The sequence below is a fragment of the Thalassophryne amazonica genome, chromosome 19, assembly GCF_902500255.1.
Source record: "Thalassophryne amazonica chromosome 19, fThaAma1.1, whole genome shotgun sequence".
NCBI lineage: Eukaryota > Metazoa > Chordata > Actinopteri > Batrachoidiformes > Batrachoididae > Thalassophryne > Thalassophryne amazonica.
In genome coordinates, this window is record NC_047121.1 from 62564779 (window position 1) to 62585747 (window position 20969).

Sequence of the window (20969 nt, forward strand, 5' to 3'; positions counted from 1 at the left end):
TAAAGAGTTCAATCTTTGTCTCATCAGAGAATTTTGTTTCTCATGTTCTGAGAGTCCTTTAGGTGCCTTTTGGCAAACTCCAGGCAGGCTGTCATGTGCTTTTTACTAAAGAGTGGCTTCTGTTTGGCCACTCTACCATACATGCCTGATTGATGGATTGGTGTAGAGATGGTTGTCCTTCTGGAATGTTCTCCTCTCTCCACAGAGGAATGCTGGAGCTCTCACAGAGTGACCATCGGGTTCTTGGTCACCTCTCTGACTAAGGCCCTTCTCCCCCGATCACTCAGTTTAGACAGGTGGCTAGCTCTAGGAAGAGTCCTGGTGGATCTGAACATCTTCCATTTACAGATGATGGTGGCCACTGTGCTCATTGGGACCTTCAAAGCAACAGAAATGTTTCAGTACCCTTCCCCAGATTTGTGCCTTGAGACAATCCTGCCTCAGAGTCTACAGACAATTCCTTTGACTTCATGCTTGGTTTGTGCTCTGACATGCACTGTCAACTGTGGGACCTTATATGTCGACAGGTGTGTGTCTTTCCAAATCATGCCCAATCAACTGAATGTACCCGAGGTGGACTCCAATTAAGCTGTAGAAACATCTCAAGGATGATCAGTGGAAACAGGATGCACCTGAGCTCAATATTGTTTGTGAATACTTAACAAACAAACCTTTTTCACATTGTCATTATGGGATATTGTGTGTAGAATTTTATTAACTTACTCTATTTTGGAATAAGGCAGTAACATAAAATGTGGAAAAAGTGAAGCGCTGTGAATAATTTCCAGATGCAGATACTTTGACAACTCCAAATTAACATATGTTCACATTCACAAGTGTCAAATTGATTTATTTTTGTAAAGCACTCATATGCCCTAACCTACTTGCTGATGTACATGGGTCAAACTGTTTTTCAATGAATCATACTTTAAAAAAAGAAAAAGAAAGAAAAATAAGTGCAAAAAAATAGGTCAATATCCAAGACATTTGGAAGGTGGATTACGTCGGGAAAAAAAGTAGTAGTGACTCATTTCTTGGAGAGGACTGAATGTTTCTTGACCTTAATATACTCCAGCTTTTTTCTCTTACAATATCTGTCTTCACATGGTGTGTGTCAGCTCGGTTCAATGAGGGGTTAGACTGAGTGACGCAAAGACAAACAGACCAGTTATTCAGCTTATCAGAACATCAGTAAACTGCTGGCAATTGGTTCTCCACGAGTAGCCACTTGACACGCTGTTGATGATCGACAATAATCACATCGACTGTTTGGGTCACAAGAGCGAGGCCACAAAGATCTGGACTTTGTCATCTTTAAGCATGAAAAACCTGTCAAATATAATGAGCATGAAGAGCAAAAATATGTCAGTCGTCTGATAAAATACTGAATGGAATTTAAAGTTGAAATGCAGTATTACATGTACAATAAAAGTTTTTACATCTACCAAGGAAGTTTTGGACTTTTTAATTTTTACGTTGTCAGTGTCTGTTGGTTTGTATATTGATGGATGTTTGTGAAAGAGTTCAGTTTATACTTTCATGAAAAAATGCATAGTAAAGCGTACCAAAATGAACACATAGAAATTAGGATATTTTCTGGAATATAAGTCACAAATATTAAAAAAAAAATGCCTCTTGAAGAGGAAAAAGAAGTCACACTGGAGAATGTTGCACCTTTTTCTGTATTATCAGCCCTTTAATTTGGGATATTAGTGCATTGTTGAAGTGCACTTTTTGGCGTTTATTCTTTTCTTATAGTTTATTTTGTTTAGTGCTTTGATTCCTGGGAAAATCTGTTATACCGGTAAATAGTCATTACTAGGGATGTCCCGATGATGTTTTTTTGGCCCCAATCCAATTCCGAGTCATCTGATTTTGAGTATCTGCCGATACCGAGTCCCGATCTGATACTTTAAAAAACTGAATGAACAATGAACAAATGCTAAATATATAATAATTTCATTTTAATCACCTTATTTTATTTTTTATCACTTAAACAGTGCACTTCTCCTTGAGGTAGCTTGAACAATCAAGTAATAATCTACCAGACTTTAAAAATGTACTAATTTCCATGTTATTTTATTTGTCTAAAAATAAATGTCCAAGGTTCCTTATGTTAAACAAGAAATTATCTAATATGAAATAACAGGTGGTTTTAATTTATAGATGAAAGGTTTTTAAAGAACCATTTATTGATTTAGCTATTTTAATTACAAGTGTTCTAAACTTTTTTTTTTAACAGTAATCAGAAATTTTGAGGTAACAAACAACAACAACAAAAATACATTTCCAAGGATTTTTCTTCAGAAAACTGCTCTATAAATGAGTAGTCCTGTGACACGTTTCTGTTTTGTACAGATCAGTGGTTTCGGCACCGATCTGTTTTGTACAGATCAGTGGTTTCTGCCACTAGTCTTCCGTGTTTTGGCCCGACGCATCGTTCCTATTGGACAGCGCGAAGTTACATCAGAGCTCAGAGCGTCGAAAGATGGATTGGGTTGAACTTGTGTTTTTTCTTTTGTTCAATAAAAAAAAAAGATTGGGTTGAACTTTGACCACATCAACCTGCCGACAAGCGGCACGTCAAAAGCTGAGCTAAAGCAACGCTTCTGACGCGTCTAAAAAGCAACGAGTCTTATTGAAAATAATGCTTTTTAGACCGATTCTTGACACTTCTGATGCTTCCGACGTGTGAAAGGCCCATTAATCTGCAATAATGAGCTTGAAATAGCGCTGATCAAAATAATGAGGATAAAATCTATATCGGATTTCTGATCGGGATGCAACGTCCGATTTCGATCAAGTCTGAAACCACGTAATCGGGTCCAATTTCCAATCACATGATCGGATCAGGACATCCCTAGTCATTACAGTTATTATTATTAAAGTCACTGGGCCTTCCAAACTATTAAAATACTGCAACTTATGGCATGTATTCATCAGCTAAGAGGCTATGATGACATCACAGACAACAAGATGACAGATCTTCTGAAACAAAAAAGTGGACATTTGTCTTATAATTTCTTATTATTGTAACCCTCACCTTAACCCCAATAAACATAAAACAAAAATACTGCATGTAACTTTTCACATGATGTCATATGAAATCCTTCATTAGAACATCCTGAGTTAGGTCTGTTTTCAGTGGATATTGCATTATACTATAAATTTTACTATCCTTTCTACCCTTTTAAAGTCATTTTATTCGTAAACAGAGCGGGTCACAGCCTCAACTTTACCTAAAGTCTCTGTGTTTTAGTGAAGCTTAGGGCTAGTGGCCGGCGATTAGAGGTGGGCGGATTGATCCTAATATCGATACTAACGCTGGTATTGATATTGAATGATCCTCGTATAAAAAGATCGATACTCAAGCTTTTTTTCTCTCCCGCAAGCAGTGACTGCTGCGCACGCAGATTAATCAAAGTCTACTCTCTATAAGAGCAGCACTGCACCGTGTCACACAACATGGAGCAGTGCACCCTTGTATTGTGGTTTGTCAGCCCTCTACCTCAGGAGATTTTGTTTTAAGTTGTGTTGAGTGATATTTTTTTTAACAAAAATGTTGATTGTGATAATAAAGTATTTTGTTTTCACGTACAATGTTTGGCGAAATTCTATCCTAGGTCTTTTGGATCTATGAAACTTAAATATGAAAAAGTATTGGTATCAGTATCGATATTGGCAATACTGGGCCTGTATTTACTTGGTATCAGATCAAAACCAAAATTCCCGATATCGCCCACCTCTACCGGCGATCACCTAAGTATTTCTTCTGGTTTTCTTGTTGCTTAATGCTAACAAATTATACCTGCTTTGTAGTGTTTCTGCTGCCTGATTCTGTTTTTCTCTCTCTGTCTGAGGTGCAGCTCTATCCAGAAGTGGGAGTGGGTGTGTTCTTCTGTAATGGTCATGAAATAGACAGAATCTGTGGACTGGACAAAGTCAAGGAGATGCCCGATTAAGGCCTACATTCAGCCGACACGGTTACTTTTAAGAAATAAAGACTGGCTGCAGGTCTATCCAGGCAGTCGACAATCAGGCCCCAAAGCAGTTTTGTGGTGTGGTAGATACAACATGCAGCATCACCACATGCCGCGAAACTGCCACGAAAACTGTGTGATCTTTCCCGCTCTAACTGGACTCTGAAAAGACATGATGTCAATGACACATGAGCATTAAGCATTAAGACTTCTACCTCCTTCTCAGTCAAACATTTCATTGTCGTCTCCATTTTCTATGAACAAAGCTGCTGCTGTTATTGATTGTAAACCCTAAATGGTTGCTGGTTAGTTTATGCAAAATGGAAAAGCTCTTAAATATATTCCTATACTGTGAGAGTCCGTTACGTAAAACAAATGAACTTAGCCAAGAATAAAACCATTACATTTGTGGGAAAGAAGTGGTTAAAAGATCAGTGGGTTTTAACACTGAGCTGCACATCTCAGTGTTCAGATGCCCTTGTGCAAGACAGAACACCACTGACCCATAGCGCAACGTACCATCTTTGACGCTGCAAAAAAAAAAAAAAAAAAAAGAAAAGAAAAAAGAAGTGGAATAAAAAATTTTACAAAATCAAGATTGGACCAAGTAACATTAAAATGTGTGAGCTTTCAGTTAACTTCATAAACATTATTTAGAGTTATGATTCACATTTTTCTGCTGGCCAATAGTGTGAAAAAAGGAGTGGGAAACTGCAAAGAACAAATCCATTGTTGTTATTTAATTTATAAGAGTGAGTAAAGCATGAGATTCCCATTCATTCTGTGGTTTTTAATATTGTCCGATCGCAAATTTTTCATTTCCAGTGGCAGTAAGATATTCCATCCACAGGCTGTCATCATGCTTGCGTGTGAAACAGCTGCAGTCGTTGGTTTATGATCTACTGTGCTGGAAATAAGAGAATAAAAATGGGGAATTCTTTGCGCCAAACACTTCATTTTGAATTAATTGAAAATAGGCCTGGAGTGTCAAACCCTCAAAACTGAGTGCGCGTTATGATATCAGTTAGCCACTGAGCGTGGAAACTGAGAGCTTCTTCTGTGGTGCACTTTGCCAAACACAACAGCTGGCAGGTATCTTCTCACATATGCCTCACCAAGAGTGAGAAAAACAAGATAAACGATGAGGTTGACCTCGTGTAACAGGGTTCTACTGCATCCCACTGCGGTGTGTGTATATTTGTACTTGGCAACAAGGCATATAAGCCCAGTGTTTTCTTCAGGAAGACTGCTGGTAGCTAATGCTAAAACAAGAACCACTGAGACTGTGATGGCCTCTCCCATACACTCAAGATAAGGAAAACAGTCCCCTACTGATGGAGCCAATGCTCTGAAGAGTCAGCAGTAAAAATCATTGAAAGAAACTGTATGTTTGAAACAAGCAAATCCACACTACATCTGGTTGACAGGTGCAGAGAGGATTGGGTGGCGGTCGAGGGCGGGTGGCCCGGCGGCCTGGTCCATGCTCACAGCCCCTGGCTGTTGGGACGTGGAATGTCACCTCGCTGGGGGGGAAGGAGCCTGAGCTTGTGTGGGAGGTTGAGAGATACCGACTAGAGATAGTCGGGCTCACCTCCACTCACAGCTTGGGCTCTGGTACCCAACTCCTGTAGAGGGGCTGGACGCTTCATTTTTCTAGCGTTGCCTACAGGGAGAGGCAGAGAGCTGGGGTCGCATTGCTTATTGCGCCCCATCTCAGTCACCATGTGTTGGAGTTTACTCCAGTGAATGAGAGTGTCGCATCCCTACGCCTTCAGGTCAGGGACAGGTCTCTCACCGTTGTCTCGGCCTACAGGCCGAGCAGCAGTGTAGAGTACCCAACCTTCCTGGAGTACCTGGGAGGGGTACTAGATAGTGCTCCGACTGGGCACTCCATTGTTCTCCTGGGGGATTTCAACGCCCACATGGGCGGCAGCAGTGAGACCTGGAGGGGGTGATCGGGAAGCACGGCCTCCCTGATCTGAACCCGAGTGGTGTTCAGTTGTTGGACTTCTGTGCTTGTCCATCACGAACACCATGTTTGAGCACAAGGGTGCCCATAAGTGGACGTGGCACCAGGACACCCTGAGCCGGAGGTCGATGATCGACTTTGTAGTCATATCATCTGACCTTCGGCCACGTGTCTCGGACACTCGAGTGAAGAGAGGGGCAGAGCTGTTGACCGATCATCACCTGGTGGTGAGTTGGATCCGCTGGGAGAGGAGGAAGCCGGTCAGACCTGGCAGGCCCAAACATATCGTGAGGGTCTGCTGGGAACGACTGGCGGAACCCTCTGTCAGCAAGGTTTTCAACTCCCACCTCCGGGAGAGCTTCTCCCAGATCCCGGGGGAGGTTGGAGACATGGAGTCCGAGTGGACCATGTTCTCTACCTCCATTGTTGATGCGGCTGCTCATAGCTGTGGTCACAAGGTCTCTGGTGCCTGTCGCGGCGGAAATCCCCGAACCCGGTGGTGGACGCCGGAAGTAAGGGATGCTGTCAAGCTGAAGAAGGGGTCCTACTTATCTTTGTTGGTAGGTGGGACCCCAGAGGCAGCTGACAGGTACCGGCAGGCCAAGCGTGCCACAGCCCGTGCAGTCGCAGAGGCAAACACTTGGGTCTGGGAGGAGTTCGGGGAGGCCATGGAGGAGGACTAACGGTCGGCCTCGAAGAGATTCTGGCAAACCGTCCGGCGCCTCAGGAGGCAGAAGCAGCTCTCCACCCGCACTGTTTACAGTGCGGGTGGAGAGCTGTTGACCCTGACTGGGGATGTTGTCGGGCAGTGGAAGGAATACTTCAAGGATCTCCTCAATCCCATCATCACGTCTTCCGAAGAGGAAGCAGAGACTGGGGACTCAGAGGCGAACTCATCCATTACCCAGGCCGATGTCACCGAGGTGGTTAGAAAGCTCCCTGGTGGCAAGGCTCCTGGGGTGGATGAAATCCGTCCTGAGTACCTTAAGTCTCTGGATGTTGTGGGACTGTCTTGGCTGACACGCCTCTGCAACATCGCGTGGTGATCGGGGACAGTGCCTCTGGATTGGCAGACCGGGGTGGTGGTCCCTCTGTTTAAGAAGGGGGACCAGAGGGTGTGTTCCAACGATAGGGGGATCACACTCCTCAGCCTCCCCGGTAAGGTCTATTCCAGAGTACTGGAGAGGAGAATTCGACCGATGGTCAAACCTCGGATTCAGGAAGAACAGTGTGGTTTTCGTCCTGGTCGCGGCACACTGGACCAGCTCTACACGCTCCATCGGATGCTCGAGGGTTCATGGGAGTTCGCCCAACCAGTCCACATGTGTTTTGTGGATCTGGAGAAGGTGTTCGACCGTGTCCCTCGGGGCACCCTATGGGGGGTGCTCCGGGAGTACGGGGTCCGGGGTCCTTTGCTAAGGGCTATCCGGTCCCTGTACGACCACAGCAGGAGCTTGGTTCGCATTGCCGGTAGTAAGTCAAGCCTGTTTCCAGTGCACGTTGGCCTCCGCCAGGGCTGCCCTTTGTCACTGGTTCTGTTCATTATTTTTATGGACAGAATTTCTAGGCGCAGCCAGGGTGTAGAGGGGGTCTGGTTTGGGAACCACAGAATCTCGTCTCTGCTGTTTGCGGACGATGTGGTTCTGTTGGCTTCGTCAAATCAGGACCTTCAGCGTGCACTGGGGCGGTTTGCAGCCAAGTGTGAAGCGTCTGGGATGAAAATTAGCACATCCAAATCCGAGGCCATGGATCTCGACCAGAAAAAGGTGCTTTGCCCTCTTCAGGTCGGTGGAGTGTCCTTGCCTCAAGTGGAGGAGTTTAAGTATCTCGGGGTCTTGTTCACGATTGAGGGATGGATGGAGCGTGAGATCGATAGACGGATCGGTGCAGCATCTGCCGTGATGCGGTCGCTGTATCGGACCGTCGTGGTGAAGAGAGAGCTGAGTAGGGGTCAAAGCTCTCGATTTACCGATCGATCTACGTTCCGATCCTCACCTATGGTCATGAGATTTGGCTCATGACCGAAAGAACGAGATCGCGAGTACAAGCGGCAGAGATGAGTTTCCTCTGCTGGGTGGCTGGGTGCTCCCTTAGAGATAGGGTGAGGAGCTCGGTCACTCAGGAGGAGCTCAGAGTCGAGCCGCTGGTCCTCGAAATCGAAAGGAGTCAGTTGAGGTGGCTCAGGCATCTTTTCCGGATGCCCCCTGGACGCCTCGCTGGAGAGGTGTTCCAGGCACGTCCCATTGAGAGGAGGCCCTGGGGAAGACCCAGGACACGCTGGAGGGACTACATCTCTCGGCTGGCTTGGGAACGCCTTGGGGTTCCCCTGGAGGAGCTGGGGGAGGTGTGTGTGGATCGGGAGGTCTGGGCGGCTTTGCTTGAGCTGCTGCCCCCGCGACCCGGAAGAAAATGGATGGATGGATGGATCTGGTTGACCCATGTTTAATGGGTCCTTTTCCTATTTTTTTTTCTTTTTCTTTTTTTTTTTTCTTTTTTTTTTTTGCAAACAAGCTAAAATATAATATGGCTATACACAAATGTGCACTAGGTTATTGTCCAGTTGGAGCAATTTGAAGTAGCAAAATGAAAATACACTTAATAGAAAAGTGGATTTCACAAAAGCTCTCAGCTATCATAAAAATGCATTTACGCATGCATAAGGTGGTTTTTCAGGTGATTAGAAAAAGCCTTATTTCGCTGAACTGCAATGGAAACACTTTTCCTGCTATTGCAGGAGACATGATATAGAGAGACTCACAAGACATTCTAGTACATGGGGTGTGGACAGAGGAAGAGACAGAGAACTTGTTAAACCTTATAAGAGATAGCATTATATTGAATTTGAAAATACAACAAAATTGCAGTATTTAGGGGGACTTACCCTTTCGTCACCATAACTATTGGAATTACAGTTCTCATAAGAGCCATGCTGGAATAGCAGTTATCGAGAGAGGACAACACCCAGGAGTCACATTCCAACAGTTAATGGAAACATTGTAGTGGTGCAGGAGTGTTTTGTCAACTTTCTGAAAATATTGCTAAGCATCTGCACAAATCTGTATTGGAAGCCACGCTAAATTCAATGGAAATACAGCTATTCAGGCATTTTTTTACATGATGAGAAGGAGTAAGTCCTATATAGGCCCTAAAGTCTGTTGGTGCTTATCTCCAGAGTCCATAGCATGAAGCAGATGAAAGTCTACAACTCCCCCTGGACAGGACAACACTCCAACTCAGGTTACTTCCCCATTTACACCTTGGTGAACTGAGAAAATGTAAAGTCCAAAGACACAGACAGGTAGCATGAGTGGGAATCAACCCCAGATCTAGATATTTACAGGCCAGCTCCTTAACCACCAACGTGCCTGCTCATGACACTGAAAGATATTCTGTGGCTCTACTTTAATGCATATGAAAAAAATGCAAAATGCGCCTTATCCATTTTTCTAGTGTTGAGTTAAATAAAAACATTTTAATTAGCTTATTAATTGAAATCTAACAACACCAAATTTTCTGATATAGACAGGGCATGAAGCAGACAACTGATATGCAAATTCATGGAAATGTAACTTTATCAAAATTTAAAAAAAATACAAACAGTAATTGGCTTGTCTTCAAAACTCTCCATAGACCCATTTTTCTGCAATATATCCATTAAAGTGGATTTGGTCACAAAATGCTCTATGGTCCAATACTTGCAGGACCTTTTGTCCCAATCCTCAGTCTCAGTTTACTCATTATATTTACCAAGTAATTAATCATCATTGTTGATATCATTCGCTGGCCCACCTTGGGCACTAATCACCTCTTGGTAGAAAGCCCTTACATTTTCAGTCACACCAACGCTGTTGATCACCTTAACCCTCTGGGGCCGACGCAGTTGTATACAACGGCTGGGACCAACCTTTACTAAATTATAAATAACTTTTTAATGATATGAGATAGAAACGTACTCTTTTTTTTTTTGCTGAAAAGATAACTCCGCAGACTTTCGATCCACTGTCGGCCATCTTTGTACTCCTCATAGAAGCTGTGTGGTGTCGTGCGGAATGTGAGTGTCCGATCAGAATTGGTTCACCGTCACATGGTTTTCCAAAATCCAATCGTAGGGCAGATTTACCTCACGTGATAAACCAAAGATCGTTTTCAGGAGTGATATCTTACTAGTTGGCCTGTTTGAATAACTCCTCCAATGTGACCTGTGCCATTATGCGCAGCAAAAGTGAAAGCAGATGACGAGCCTTGCATGACAATCTCACGTGCTCAAACAATGAGTGTGTAACTATCAGGATTGCTCCACTAGTTTGCATTTGAATGTTACTGGATTAGTCTGTGGCTCTCTCCCTCTGGTGTAAAGCACAGTTTACCATATCAATGAGGTGAGGGAGAGGGGCTGCTCTTCAAACTGGAGCATAAACGCATCAACCATTTTGTATATATTGTTCAAAATGTGCATTTGTATTTATTGTATGAACTTTTTTGTTGTACAGTCTTTCACACAATACCTCAAATTACCTTTATAAAGTGTCAAAACAGTTGTTTATTATAGTTTGCTGTGTGTTTTGAATAAATCTGTGGAAAATTATTTTCCACTTTACTTTTTTCTTTATTTGTGATTGTAAACCTTTATTACACTTATAAAACACAACTAAAGCATATATATTATGAAAGAACATGTTGTCCTGAAAATAAAGAGACATAAAACTTGATTGTGGGGTGCAGGGAGAGCTGTTAAAAGCAATAATAAAACATTTATGCCAGGTGAGTGAACTGTCCAAAAAATGCCTTCAGACCCCAGAGGGTTAAGTACGAGGTCTGTTAGAAAAGTATCGGACCTTTTTATTTTTTTCAAAAATTATATGGATTTGAATCACGTGTGATTGCATCAGCCAAGCTTGAACGTGTGCATGCGTGAGTTTTATCACGCCTGTCGGTTGCGTCATTCGCCTGTGAGCAGGCTTTGTGTGAGCAGTGGTCCACCCCTCTCGTCGGATTTTTATTGTGAATAAAATGTCTGAATGATTTGGAGCTTTGCCGCATCAATTTTTTCCAGAAACTGTGAGAGACCTCCAGGTGGACACCATTCAGAAAATTCAGATGGCTTTGAGGGACGATTTTATGGGGATTACACAGATTAAGGAGTGCTCCAGCCGGTTTAAAGACCGCCCACAGCTGCTGAGAGCACGCTGTGCTCCGAGCGCCGATCAACAGGTTGAATCAACCAGATCATTTCCAACGTGAAGGCTTTGTTGATCCGGGACGTTGTCTCACTGTGCTGAAAAAGTGCTGATGTCCACGTCTTCCGCAATTCCTGTGCTAGTCAGATGATGTCCCGGATCAACACAGTGTCCAGTTTGGAAATGAACGGCACATTCCACTGTTACAGGAGTTTTTGTCATGGAAAGAGGAGCGGAGGAATTCCGTGCGTCGCGGCGGTGCCGCATGGCGCAAAGCAACGCCATGATGAAGCCTCACAGGACATGTTCTGGCATGTCCAGGCTCATCCACAATTTCTCGGATAGTCACATGACTGAAAAGCCACCGAAAGCCATCTAAAAGCCATCTGAAAGCCATCCTGTGAGACCAACATGGAGATGCTTTTGTCCCGCGCCATGAACGGTTCCGTGGCGCATCCCTCCGCTTCTCTTTCCATGAAAAAAACTCCTGTAACAGTGGAATGTGCCGAAAAAGTACTGATGTCCACGTCTTCTGCCATTTTTGTGTAAGTCAGATGACGTCCCGGATCAACAAAGCCTTCACGTTCGAAATAATCTGGTTGATTCAGCCTGTCAATCAGCGCTCGGAGCGCGGCGTGCTCTCAGCAGCTGTGGGCGGCCTTTAAACCGGCTGGAGCACTCCTTAATCTGTGTAATCCCCATAAAATCGTCCCTGAAAGCGATCTGAATTTTCCGAATGGTGTCCACCTGGAGGTCTCTCACAGTTTCTGCAAAAAATTGATGCAGCAAAGCTCCAAATCATTCACACATTTTATTCGCAATAAAAATCCAACGAGAGGGGTGGACCACTGCTCACACAAAGCCTGCTCACAGGCGAATGACGCAACCGACAGGCGTGAAAAAACTCACGCATGCGTACGAAGGTTCAAGCTTGGCTGATGCAGTCACACGTGATTCAAATCCATATGGTTTTTGAAAAAAATTAAAAGGTCCAATACTTTTCTAACAAACCTCGTACATGGAGTTTTTTGGCTCTTTGACACAACTGACCATTGGAAGAACACTGGGCTTAAACTTTACATCGTTCTTAGCCATTCAGAGCAGATGTGTTGGGAAAGTGTAAGTACACGGACCCACAACAGGGGGCGCAAATGAACGGACAATGGAATAGGTCAAATAACAACACTTTACTGTTGCGAACGTGCACAACAAACACAACAGATTACACAATAGATCAGCGGTCAAATTACAAGGTGTCGTGTGGGCAGGCTCGAAGATAGGAGACGTCTGTCCAAAGCAGAACCGGAACCACACGATTTCCTCCGCCACCAGACCCCGGGAATACTGGAGCCGCCAAGTCCCGAACTCCCAGGTGGCCACTGCCTCCGCGTGTCGGACCTGGTACTGCTGGCGAGGAACAAAAACACAATTAAACGTGGGTGCGTCTGCACCCAGCAATCTGCACGGCAGGGAAGCTACCTCCACCTCTCGTTGGAGAAAAAGTCTGTTATCACTCACAAAAAGCACAAAAAAAAGGGCTTTCTATCAAGCAGTCAGGCTGAGGATATTACCTTTCAGGTAGAACGATATCTCGGCAAAGAGGTGGAGATGACGTCTTGCTGATATACCGATGCAGATCAGATGAGTGGTGACAGCTGTCACAGGTGATGAGTGTCAGCTGTCACCCCGGCTGCTCTTGTGAGGCGGCAGCGCCCTCTTGTGCCTGGAGCCCGCACTCCAGGCAGGGTGCCCTCTGGTGGTGGTGGGCCAGCAGTACCTCCTCTTCAGCGGCCCACACAACAAGATGATGCTAACAAAATTCACCAATGTAGACTGCAAAAAACCCATTTGATTCACTTCCAGTTATTTGCTGCTCTGTGACCAGATAAATTTGGCTTCACACCCACGAAATCAACCATTGCCCACCTCCTAGCTCTGCAAGTACTCATTAAACCCAAGAATGAATATCAGTAGCACTTCTTTGCAGCCTGTGTTGATGAGCGGGCTGCTCTCTAGGACATCCTGACAATCATCAGGATGCCCAAGAAGCTGTTGGACATTACTACCAGCCAATACGCAGGTACTGTGAGAGCTGTGAGGACCAGGGACAGAATCTCTGACATTTTCACAGTGAACACTGGCGTTTGTCAGGGATGTGTTCTGGTTAGATGCTTTCATGGGATGGGTGTTGGGTCGGGTTGAGATAAAGGAATGATTTTGTGGCACATCCACGTAACCTCGGGACATGTCTCCACAAAATTTTGTCAAAATCTGTTATCGTATACACAAACAGGCATAATTGCATAATTCCTCATAGTAGACAAAAACAACTACTTTTCTTTGAACTGGTTTCTACTGTCTCCCAGACGTACTATTGTTGTGTGTTTCTGGACACTCCTTTGACATATTGCAGTTAAGTAAAGAGGAGGCAGTCATGCTGACTCACTCAGAGATGGCTGATGTTTTTCTGAACAGTGTCCTTCTCTTTCCCTCTCTGTCTCGCTCTGCTTCCCTCCCTCTGCATATCTGAAATATACTACAAGCTCTGGCAGTGCCACGTGGACCCAGGCTACCTGCCGAGTCCTGTCCACATGCCGCGCTACGAGCACTTCATGTGAGAGTTGTTCGGAAGCTATGGCCTGCACGTTCTCAGCTTCTCTCTGCGGCTCTGCTTATTTCTCTGCATGTCAGAATGACAGTCTGCCCTGCTGTGCAGCGATCTGCCGAGTTTGGAGGGAGATGCTTCTGCGGTATGCAGTCCACAACGCTGACATCTTCATAAACAAATGCTTTAAACCCTGCACCACTTGGATTGCAAAGAAACAGCCTAATTGGCCATGCTCTAGTCTCCTCCTACAATCTCTGCAAAACTGAATGTTGCATCTATCAATACTAAACATCCCCACATGTTAGCTCTGTGTATCGTATTTTATAAATGTCCCAAATATTTTATTTGTTTGTAATCCATCTTGGCTTTTCCCTGCCATCAGTTGCGTCTTTCCAAAACAATTTTGGAACCCTAGTAGATGACCCGTGATTATTGAGCATTCCTTAAATATAAGAGTCACTTATGTGTCATCTGGACTCTATACTTGCTTTTTTTATAGTGAAGATGGTCTTGATCAGTTGCCGTATTACAAAGATCAGAACCTCACGGTGCATGACGCAATCCAAAAAGTTTTGAAATATCCACAGCACTTCACAGCACACACAATTCAAGAACAGTTCAAATATGTGCAAAAATATCTGATATGTAGGTCAGAAGTCTTCATCTTTCTGGTTTTTGGAAATTGTGCACTCAACTGAAATGATGCTGTATTTTGTGGTGTGGGGGGGGCAGCACGGTGGCTTAGTGGTTAGCACTGTTGCCTCACAGCTGGAATGTAATGGGTTCGATTCCCACCTGTGGCCTTTCTGTGTGGAGTTTGCATGTTCTCGCTGTGTTTGTGTGGGATCTCTCCGGGTGCTCCGGCTTCCTCCCACATCTAAAAACACACAGGTCAGGTGGACTGGAAACTTTAAATTGTCCGTAGGTGTACGTGTGGGTGTGACTGTTTGTTTGTCTATATGTGGCCCTGCGACAGACTGGCGTCCTGTCCAGGGTGAACCCCGCTTCATGCCTAACTGGACTAAGTGGTTGAAGATGAGTGTGTGTGTGTGTGTGTGTGTGTGTGTGTGTGTGTGTGTGTGTGTGTGTGTGTGTGTGTGTGTGTGTGTGTGTGTGTGTGTGTGTGTGTGTGTGTGTGTGTGTAGGAACACTCCACTATAATTTGCTAGCCCTGTAGCATTTTTTTGCTTTTCTTTCATATTCTAAAGCAGTGCAATTTAATTTCAATGTAAAATTAACATTATGGCCTGAAAATTAGAATTTGGGGATGATATTTTCCAGTTTAATACTTTAACTTTTTGCATTCCCGGGATTAACATTAAAATTAAAATTAGACCGCTGATCTCGCAATTACGAGATTAGGCTATTTTGTTTTTCCTTTTTTTTTAGGGCTTCCACACTTCCAGTCCCTCAGTAAAGACAAGCATGAGTCATAATCGAAAATTGGACAATTTGTTACCGCCGACACTGCACTGTGATCGCACAGCACTTCTATGTGCACACAAAGTATGGAGTTTCCTCTAAGATGTTGCTGGATAAATGAAACTCCTCCAGGGAGGCGGGGCACGGGGCACCCAGACTGGTGTGCGCCCGGTTGGGAGTGAGCCCCGCTTTGTCCCTAAGTGGTCGGTGGGGTTGTTTGAGTGGAAGCTGGAAGTCTGGAGGGGGCCGTGACATGTCTCATTTTGGTGAGACACCCTGTGCTCCTCCCAGGACATTCATCCAAGAGCACCTCAGGGGAAAATCCACACTTTGTGTTTGATTACAGAGTGTTATCATCAGCAAACCTTATCCACCTGCTTTACTGAGGGACTGGAAGTACGGAAAAACAAATTAGACACCTGATCTCATAATTACGAGAAAAGATCTCGTAATTATGAAATCTTTTCTCATAATTACGAGAGATCTCGTAATTGTGAGATCTTTTCTCATAATTAATGAGTTCAACGGTCCATATCTGGACTCCTGCTAAATCTGTGCACCCTGCGCATTGAGGCTGTCTACATTCTGTGCAACACACCTACATATTCTGTGGACCACATTCTGTTTAGGTTCCTCTTTTTTTTAAGATGCATAACCTCAGTGCCCATGGGATATTTTTAGTTACAAACTTTAATATCACTTTCAATCACACCTGGCGACCCATATTACCTTGTTGAAAATGTGAAGATGATACCTTTAATTAAAGAAAAAGGGGTGCAGAGGGGAAATAGATAAAAGGAAAAATTCTGAGGATGACCCAGATCACCAAACAACTAATCAATTCTTCTTCGACCAAAATACAATTTATCTATTACAAAAATAAATAAATGAAGACAAAACCTGGCAGGTAAAGACACAACTTCCACTCCTCATCTGTCAGCTGGCAGAGGTAAGTTTGGTCTGCCAAATAATGACACAGTCAAAACACATTTGAGAAAACACTGGACAGATTATCAAAGGCATCTGCAGGGGAAACAACATCCAAGCATCTTTTTATAATTTTTGTCCCCCAGTAACACACTGTTATTGTCAACCACAGTATCTGAAATAAATCTCAGATGGAAAATATTTGGCTGTAGGCAAGGCGGGATTAATGATGACCTCATGCACTTCATTGATACATTACCAATAGCAGGTTGTGATAATGATCTGTCTCATAAACAACGTTTAATTTGAGGGTTGGGGTGATGCAAAGTGAGGTCACCCATAACGGAATTTAAAAAAAAATAAAATCAGGAGAACAAAAGTTCTATTCATTGACATTACCTACTGACCAATGATAGGGCTTATGGGATCACCCTGTCCATGTAAGTACACTACAGTCGAGGATGACTTCAATGAAATTTTCTGGAAAGCTTATCCTAGGTCCAGCCAGTGAGGGAACATGTCCTGCCACATTCACCACACCACAGAACCGGAATAATCCAAGTGATATGCCACATTTAAGGCTCTGCAAGTAGCAATTAGTTTGACATCCTCCAAAGACACCCAGTACCAAAGACATGCAGTCATTGCCTTAGGGCAGTGATTAGCAGCAAAGTCACACAACCATTCAATAAGACAGGAAGCACCAGGACCCTAAAAACCTGGACCTATTTTCCTCCTGCAAACATATCAGCATCCACCTACTTCACAACTCCAGAACCTTTTACCAGGCATCTCCTGATCTCAGTGGCCAAGGACAGCTGAGATAAGTAAATGTCTCCATAAGTGCAACACTTTCATCAAATACAGATGCACTTCTGATGGCCAAGTTCACAGTCATTCAAAGCCTGGATCACTGTCTTCATCCAGGTTAATCACAATCCCAGACACTCTGATTCCCCACTAAGCTTCTCAAGTGTTGTAATCAGGGTTTCTATTAATTTGCCAAAGATGACAGCAACATCCTCGAACTCAAGGTTGGTGTAATTTTCTTGCCAAAAAAGCACCTAAGCTACTGGTTTTCACAATTTTACCCAACACTGGGTATCAAGTCCAGGAAGAGTTGATTAGGTTTTGAGGCAGACTGAGATCTGTTTGGAAATATGCACTCCAAAAGGCGATATCTAAGAAAGTAAAAAAAAGACTTGTTTAAAGAAAATTTTACTTAATTTTTGTCTAAATAGAAACATAATCTTGTCAAGCATTTTTTTACATAAGAAAAAAAATGTCTTATTTTGGGAAAATATATCTAACTGTTTCTTAATAAGTTTTTCCAGGTAATACTAAGCTAACAATTAAAAGCAATGGATTTCAAATCACCCAAGCAAAACAACAAGATTTTTCCTTAGTTTAAGACAGAGGCTCATCTTAAAATAAGAATTCTGTCTAGTTTTAAGGCACATTTTGATTATTCATTTTACTACTTTTGAGAATTCTAACCAAGTCAATTTTTCTTACACCGTTGACAGCTGTTTTTTGCTTAACCCTCTGGGGTCCGAGGGCATTTTTTGGACAGTTCACTCGCCTGGCATAAATGTTTTATTATTGCTGTTAACAGCTCTCCCTGCATCCCGCAATCAAGTTTTATGTCTCTTTTTTCAGGACAACCTGTGCTTTCATAATATATATGCTTTTGTTGTGTTTTATAAGTGTAATAAAGGTTTACAATCAGAAATAAGAAAGGAAAAAGTAAAGCAGAAAATAATTATCCACACACATTTATTCAAAACACACAGCAAACTATAATAAACAACTGTTTTTACACTTTATAAAGATAATTTGAGGTATTGTGTGAAAGACTGTACAACAAAAAGGTTCAAACAATAAACACAAATGCACATTTTGAACAATATATACAAAATGGTCTATGCGTTTTGTTCATCTTGTTCATCTCAAAGCAGTTTCTGTCTGCTATTACACAAAGGTTAAATCACAAACTTCTACTTCTACTGTGTTTTGGAGTGTTCTGTCCTGCTCCTAAAGCAGCTTTCATTCACAATTTGGCTCCTTATCCAGTAACAGTTATCCAGTAACATTCACATGCAAAATAGTGGAGCAATCCCGATAGTTACACACTCTTTGTTTGAGCACGTGAGATTGCCATCAGAGGCTCTCCGTCTGCTCCGTCTGCTTTCACTGATCACTGTGCATAATAGCGCAGGGCGCATTGGAGTATGTACTCATTGGAGCACCCAGGGGGCTATTCAATCAGGCCAACTAGTAACATATCACTCCTGAAAACGATCTTTGGCTTTTCACGTGAGGTAAATCTGCCCTACAATTGTATTTTGGAAAACCGTGTGACGGTGAACCAATTCCGATTGGACACTCACATTGCGCACGTCATCACACAGCTTCTATGAGGAGTACAAAGATGGCCGATGGCTGACTCGAAAGTCCGCGGAGTTAACTTTTCAGCAAAAAAAGTAAGTTTCTATCTCATATCATTAAAAAGTTATTTATAATTTAGTAAAGCTTGGTCTTAGCCGTCGTATATGACGGCATCGGCCCCAGAGGGTTAATATAAGACACTTTGGCTAGATTTCATATTATCTGTCTAATTTTAAGAGGGACAGTTTTTGCAGTGTGTTCTTTTATCCCTTGTTATATTTGAAACAAACTAGCTCTTTGACATTACAAAAATGTCGCAGTATGCAGTGCAAAGACCTGAAAGTTTAACACCTCTCCCTTGTCAGTTGCCTAGCACTGCCTGATGTTACCTTCTTCTTTGACTCATGTAGGAAAATAAATTGAACCACAACTTGGTAGGGTTACTTTAATCAAGTCCTACTCTTTGTGAACACTTGGGAGTTTGCAGAAAAAGCTTAGGAGCCACAGCTTTAAAGAATCATAATGAGTGGAACAGTCAAAAGTTAGATTTCAACCATGACAGGGGGAAAAAACGTGTGTAAACCACTTAACACAGCTGCTGTGGATAACACCAGTGGGAAAGACATTTATAAAAAAGACAATAAACAAGGTCTCATGGGAATTACAGGGCGGGGACGGGTGTGGAGTTTGTTCTTTTCAGCCAAGTTAACCTTCTGAACACCACCCCTGTCACATGATAACCTGATATTCTCAGTCTGGCTACACTGCGATCCAGCTTCGTTTCCTGCTGAAGCCCATCTGAGCCAAGTATAAATTCCATCGCTTTTCATCCTAATAAACTGTGAGTGATACATCCACTGACTGTCAAGTGAGATAAGCGTTGACAGTGGATCTGAAACTTCATCCATTGTTGAGAAACAAAGCATGCTGACATCTTTCTGTTGTGGATTAGCACAGATTTAGGGACAGGATCTTCATATTTCAAAAAGGACAGTTTATCCGTCAGTACCGACAATAAAATGTCTTTCTTGTGTTCCACCTCTCTGTAGCATTAAAGAAACAGATTTTTCTGTTACAAAATTAATCAACTTATCTTCTTAGAGCTCCTGGAAATTCAATGGCATTTAAAGCTTCATACCAACCATAAGGATATTTCAGTTCAACACATTGAAATAGCATTTACATTATCGATTTTGAAAACAATGTACCTGGACAGCTTATGATAAACGCATTTTTTTCCTACCTTTTCTGTCTACTACTGAGTTCAGTTCATGCTTGACTCCCAAACTCCAGTTCGTTTGACTCGTGTCAGTGCTCCATGCCATGGTTCGGCCCACTTGAACAGATGGCCTAAGGCACAGTTCGGTTGAACTCGGGTGCAGTACTGATGTCATGTCGAATTTAACAACTACAAGGTTCATTCAAAAATTATTAGACCTTATTTTATCCCATGGAAACACATGAACTGTTTGAGTTGTCATTTGGTGGGGAGGTGTAGTGAACCTTCTTGCACGTTTTAATTTTTTTCTCGTCGACAGAGCACATCAGTCAGGAGTAGTCAGCCTTAGAGTGAACACGTGTACTGAGCTGCCGTCGGATTGTTATTTGCTATAACAACCCACATTAATTCATACTTTTGCCCACATTCATTTTTATATGTATTTGTTAATATCGTTATTGTAGGTTTCACTACACTATTATACTTTATACACTAATTACCATTTTTGTTTATCTTGTTAGCTTGCTAGGTACGGTTGGCTGATTAACAGCTAATTTAGCTCTTCTAACTATAACTAGCTTATTTTCATTATTTACAAATTTATTTTACATGGTGTAGATTTTTAATGATTCATCAGTTTATGTGTTCTTTTTAAAGATATCAACATATAGTACCTTAGTTCTTAGGTTTCCATTTGATAGCATATAGATTATGCTTTTCATTTTCCTATAGTATGCTAGCAGAGTTATTTTAGATAGATACCAATACACATTACATCATAGCTTCTGTTTCTATAATAAAATACCAGATTTATAGCTTAGCCTACTAACTATAATTTCATTTTACTACTAGTCTACATACTAAATTACCTATACTACAATCTTTTCCTGTATTAATATTTAGGTTTTAATACCTACTCCTGTATATTATATAGTACCATATTTATTGTATATGTTGTTTATTACCCTTAATATTTAAATATAAGTTATATATATGATGTCTTATCTTTCTTATGTCTTATTATTTATTATTATATATATACTTTTTTCTTGAGCCACTTGGGTGGGTAGGGAGAGTTCCCATGGGATAAAAAAGCCTTTCAACCTACCATCCCTGGTTCTCAAGACCAGGCACCTACCGTAAGTGGCTCTACTCTAGTCTTTTCTACTCTTATATTTTACTCTTCCTTTTTAGATATTTAGATATACCTTAGTATACTAGCATAGTTCCACCTTAGAATTGGAATATAATATATAAGATATACCTTACTGAATTTTCA

At 42.5% G+C, this 20969-nt stretch overlaps 1 protein-coding gene and 1 long non-coding RNA gene across 2 annotated transcripts in view; both read right to left on the reverse strand.

Moving 5' to 3' along the window:
* Nucleotides 1-20969, reverse strand: part of fsip1 (fibrous sheath interacting protein 1) — a 74560-nt gene that overhangs the window by 27365 nt on the left and 26226 nt on the right. The gene's annotated exons all lie outside the window — the stretch shown is intronic.
* Nucleotides 8605-10596, reverse strand: LOC117532292. Its single transcript, XR_004566833.1, has 3 exons — nucleotides 10583-10596; nucleotides 9311-9314; nucleotides 8605-8671 (listed from the first exon to the last, which is right to left on the reverse strand). It is a non-coding gene; the product is annotated as an uncharacterized LOC117532292 (long non-coding RNA).